A 6,047-nucleotide genomic window follows, 5' to 3' on the forward strand; every position below is an offset into this window, starting at 1 on the left:
TTTTTTAGTGCCTTCAAATGCCTCAGCTTGCTCTTAACTCTGAGCCTCAGTGGTTCAGGTCCATCTACGTAGAAAGCTCTTTTCCTCACTCTCCGCCTGGACAATTTCTTCTTGTTCTTTGAGTGTCATTTTATATTTTAGTCCCCTGAGGAAAAAGTGACCATATCCTAAATTGGTAGATAGGTTACTGTGTTTATCTTATGGAATCTGTGACATTAAGCAACTTCCTAATCTTTAGACTTCATTCATTCTTTTGGTTATTCACTAATCATTCAACAAATGTTGAATAATCATCTATTACAAGTCAAGCATTCTGCTAGACATGGGAAATGCAATAGTAAGACAAAATCCCTTCCATCTGAGGCTTACACTCTTGCAATTAATATAGGCAATGGAGACATAAAGATGCAAAATCATTACAGAAAGTGATAAATACTATTGGGAAAATCAGTCATGAGTCAGAGATAATGCCTGTTGAAGAAAGTTTCTTTGGTGCTGGGTCCTAAAGAATGAAAAAGAAAAGCCATGTCAAATTCGGGAGAGAGAGAGAGTATTCTAGTTAGAGGCAATACAAGTGCAGGGCCCTAAGGTTAGGATGAGTTTGGCTGATCCATGAGACAAAGTAGGGAGTAGTGTGCCTGGAAACTAGTGGAAAAAAGCATCATGGATAGTAACAATGGAGCAAATTCTGCAGCATATTGAAATTAGGATTTGATTATAAGCCCTAAAGTGAGCCTCTGGAGGATTTGGAGCAGAGGAGGACAATGATCTTATTTCGAAAAATTACACTGTTACTAGTGAAATGTAGGAGGTTAGAGGAGAGAGAATGGAAGCAGAAACGTGAGTGGAGAGATGGAGTGACTTAGGGTTTAGAGGGATCATTGGTAGGATTCAGGATCTAACTTGGGAAACTAAAGTCCTGGAGCCCTCTGATAGTTGAAAAGCAGAAGGTGAAAGAAAAAGAGAAATCAGAAAACAATCAATTCTATTATTTTATTACAAGAAAAATGAAAAGAGAACACCTTTAGGTTACATCATGGCTCCTTGGCCTCACTGACGTCTGATCTGGCTCATTCGTTGTTGTGGGGAGGGTCCTGTGCTTTGCAGAATGTTTAGCAGCATCCCGGCCCCAATCCATTAGATGCTAATAGCAAGCCTTGGTTTTTACAACTAGCGATATCTGAGAATATTTTAAGATGTGTCATTCATCAGCTAATATTTATTTTATTATTTAGGGCAAGAAATCTGTAGTAGATAGCCTTATGGTAAATCCTGCTTATGCCATTTGCTAGCTGGGGTATACATAATTGATGACCATTTTTAGCTTTCTTCCTTTTCTTATTCACATAAATTTCTTATATTTCATGGTTTATTAGCCCCCAAATGTGTCCCCTAGTCCAATCCCACCCATCTCTTTTCTTCTATTACCTCCATCTCATCTTCAGTCTGCAACATAAAATTCAAAAAGAAGCATAGGATAGGTAAGGTGAAAAACCAAACCAGACAGGGAAGGCTAGCAACTCCTGATGGTCAAATGGCAAAAATGTATGTGATGATAACAAACTGATATACTTTTTCTGGTCTCAGAGTAGCCAATTTGCCATACTGTTTTCTGCTTTTCTAAAGTCATCTGATGTTTTACATTTACCTCTTGTTGGTCAGAGCAAGGGTCAATTGGTACATATGTGTACTATGGCCCCAAGATTTTCTTTTGTCTTGTTCCAGTCTCTTGACCAGACTCCACTGCTCTTCACCAGCCTCAGAGTAATTAGCAAATGTGATCATTTCAGATTACATTTGTAATTCTTTCATGATTTATGGGCTATCCAGTGTTAATGCAGCTAAACTACTAATATAAGCACACTTAAATTATATTAATATTTAACATAATTAAACTCTTATTCAATCACCATTTCTTCAACTAAATAGCCATGTTGTCCCCTTGTGCATATGCTCATCTCCGTCTTCTTACCATTATACTTGTATTCTCTTCCTCATCGAAACCCTCCTCCTCTCCTGTCTATAACACAGTTTTATTCATGTTTAATGCTAATTTCAAGTGTTTCCAATGAAGCCTTCCTAGTCTTTTAACTCATAATAATTCCTCTAGTGTAACAAATGAAGCATTGATAATTTATACTACGCAAGATGTCACTTGACTGGAAATTATTTTGTACGAATTACTAATTATTTCTACTTTGTAAGCCTCATTTCCTCAATAAGATGGTGAGATAGTCAATCAATCAGCAGAGCTTGCTAGAGTTTAACTAAAAAGGATTTATCTTAATCACCACAAATGATAAATGAATTGTCATTTTGATGTCTTTCTTAGAAAAAAATCTGTCCTGTCCCCTAGCATCTAATACTTGAGTGGATACATACTAAGTATCCAATAATTACCTGTTGACTTAATATGGCAAATGTTTAAATAAATTCCTTATGTATTTTAAATTTATTTTTATGATATTTTATTGATTGTGCTATTAGAGTTGTCCTGATTTTTCTCTCTTTGCCCCCCTCCACTAAGTTCCCTCTACTCCCTCAGTCAATCCCCTTACCATTGTTTGTGTACATGGGTTATGTGTGTAAGTTACTCCATTTCCTATACTGTACATTATATCCCTATGGATACTCTGCAACTACCCATCCATACGCCTTAATCCCCTCACCTCCTCACCCATTCTCCCCCTCCCCCTCCCATCTGGCAACCATTTGGTAGCTTCACTTCTTTCTATTGCTGCTTTTAAGAGCATCTCTTTATTTTTAACCTTTAGCCTTTTAATTATAACATGTCTTGGAGTGGGCCTCTTTGCATCCATCATAATTGGGACTCTGTGCTTCCTGGACTTGCATGTCTATTTCTTTCACCAAATTAAGAAAGTTTCTTTTTACTACTTTTTCATACACATTTCCAATTTCTTGCTTTCTTTTCTCCTTCTGGCACCCCTCTGTTGTGAATGTTAGACCTCTTAAAGTTGTCTCAGGGGCTTGCTTATACTATCTCCAATTTTTTTAGATTTTTTTCTTCTTGTCGTTCTGCATGGTTTTTTTTTTTTGCTTCCTTATATTTTAAATCATTGATTTGATTCTCAGCTTTATCGACTTTACTGTTGTTTCCCTATATATTGTTCTTTATTTCAAATAGTGTATCCTTTATTTCTGACTGGGTCCTTTTTATGCTGCTGAAGTCCTTATAAAGTTCCTTGAGCATCCTTATAAACTGTTTTTAGCTCTGCATCTGATAGATTGCTTATCTCCATTTCATTTAGCTCTTTTTCTGGAGTTTTGATCTGTTCTTTCATTTGGGCCATGTTTCTTTGTCTCCTCTTTTTGGCAGCCCCCCTATGTTTGTTTCTATGTACTACATAGATGCGCTCTGACACCGTGTCTTGGTAGTATGGCCTAATGTAGTAGGAGTCCTGTATGTAGGTCCAGTGGCACAGACTCCCCTCTCACCCAAGCAGGGCACTTGAGGTATGCCTTTCATATGGTCTGAGTACACCCTCTTGTAGTTGAGCTTTGGTTGTTGTTTGCAGATCAATGGGAGGGATTTACCCAGGCGTGCAGCTGCAGGGATTGGCTGTGACCACTTAGCACCAACCTCTGCTACCCGTGGGGGATCAGCTGTGCAGGGGCAGGGTGGTGGTGCTCCAACAGGGTTTGTAGCTGTCCACTGGGTGTGTACAGCTTCCATTTCCTGGGTGGTACAGGCCAAAATCAGCCCCCACCTGTGTTTTTCCCAGAGCACCATGCCTGAGCTATAAAGCAATCAGATGAATGCTACTTGTGCTGCGCTTGGAGATTCCCTGGTGAAACCAAACTGTACATCTAATTTGGCTGCCATCTGGCTGCTTCCAGGGCTCACTGAAGCCAGCTGTTGCTTCTTTAATAGGATTTAGGAGCCAGGACCAGCCATTCTTATGGAGCAGCAGCTTGGGTGGGCCCATAAGTTGGGAGGGGCAGAGCCTTCGTGGAGCTCCAAGGAGGGTCAAACAATGTTAACCAGGTTGATGGAGTCTCAGATATGGCATCAGTTTACCTGCTCTGTGGAGGGAGGGTTTAACAAAATGACAATGGCCTCTACTCAACTTGATGCAAGACACTTCAGTTTCTCCCTATGTACCACTGGTACCTTTAGAACTTCTACCCCAGTGCCAGAGCTCAGAGGGAGTGACTCTGAGTGGGTGAGTCCGTATGTGAGTTCTTTAAGAACTGCTTGGGGATCCAGAATTTTCTTCCACTGATTCAATCCCCACTGGTTTTTGCAGCTTGACGTTCTGGGATCTTATCATCCTGTCACTGGAACCCTGAGATGGGAGGGGGGCACCCTACTGTGCTGCTGGGACTCCTTGTTCACAAAATATCCCTCCTGAATTTTCATCCACCACACATGGGTGAGGGCCAGCCTGTCCTGCTTTTGCTTGCCTCCTACTAGTCTGTGCAGATGTAGTTTCTTTAATTCCGTAGTTGTCAGACTTCCATTCAATTCAATTCCTGACTGTTCTGACTGATGGTTGTTTTATATTTTATTTTATCTCATTTTTTTAAAGACTTTTAGACAGAGGGGAATGGAGGGAGAAAGAAAGGGAGAAAAACATTAATGCGTGGTTGCCTCTCACGCATTCTCTATTGTGAACCTGTACTTTGCAACCCAGGCATGTGCCCTAACTGGGAATCAAACCAATAACCTCTTGGTTCACAGACTTGTGCTCAATCCACTGAGCTACACCAGCCAGAGCTGTTTTATATTTTAGATGTAATTCTGATGTGGTCATATGAAGAGTCTAGTCATGTGTGCTTACACTGCCATCTTGACCAGCAGTCTCTTTTCTATGTATTTTAATAACAAAATAAAATAATACTCCTTACTAGAGATCACATATGACTATAATGTATGAACAGTGCATGTGAGGTTAGAAGAACCCTACATAATTTTTAAAAACCAAAACATTTAATAATGCTAAAGACTTTTTTTCTTAATCTAAAGAAATCAAAATGCGAGTTACTCAGGTAAAATTTAAGTAGCAGTTCTTAAAATTTGGCAGGATTCAGGATCTCTGGGAGAGGTTAAAACGAAGTGCTGTGCCTATCCCCAGAGTTTCTGATGCAGCAGGCCTGGGGTGGGATCCAATAATTTGCATTTCTAACAAGTATTCTGGTGGTACAGATGCTACTGTTCCTATGTACATACTTTGAGAATCACTCTGTAAAGCATTTTCCTCCTAAAAAGAAAAACCAAATACTTTACTTACATTTCCACCATGCTTCAAGAACAATAACAGAGGAAGATAGAACAGTCAAAGGAGATAATACTCATGATTATTTTATAACAACAAGAAGAGATTAATTTTTCTCAGAAACAAGAGGGCCTATTGTTCTCACCAACAAAGGAGAATTAGAGTGACCACGGTTTCTTAACTTCATCTAGTCTACCCAGATGTCCTCATTCTAAATCTCAGGGTCCCACACTTTCCAAATGATAACCCTCACTTTTACATGAAAAGCTTGACAGGACTGTGACTCCAACTTGTAATTCTGCAACTTTCACAACTAAAGTCTTATGTTTGTTTTTCCTCCGTGGCTTTCTAAATTTCCCCTGTGGCTTTCTAAATAAGAAATTCTTCCAGGCTTACTTCAGTAGTTCTTTGGTTCTCTGATCACAACTTGATCTGAGAGTTTACAGACTGAGTTTGTTATTGTTTTTGTAAGAATCCCAGTGCAATCAGAGCAATCCATCCCATGCAGTCATGTGTAGGAGCTGGCTCATACCCGCTAGCAAAAGATGTATGCATCTCTGCTCAACTCCATGTTCAGTGACACCAGGAAATAGTTTGGCATTAGCTATGGTGGAAATATTTACACCAAGCATACTGGTCATGATTACAAATAAGATTTTTTTTGAGAATTACTTGTTAAATATTTAACAACCCAACACTAATTTCATATTACTTTTTTTGTAATTAACATTATTATACTATTCAGTGCAGAAACCCATGGTCCCCAATACACTTGCTTGAGAAGGCACTTCATCCAAATCAGCCCAAGGG

Source organism: Artibeus jamaicensis, unplaced genomic scaffold (genome assembly GCF_021234435.1).
Source record: "Artibeus jamaicensis isolate MK-2021 breed Jamaican fruit bat unplaced genomic scaffold, CSHL_Jam_final scaffold_916, whole genome shotgun sequence".
In the NCBI taxonomy this organism is placed as follows: domain Eukaryota; kingdom Metazoa; phylum Chordata; class Mammalia; order Chiroptera; family Phyllostomidae; genus Artibeus; species Artibeus jamaicensis.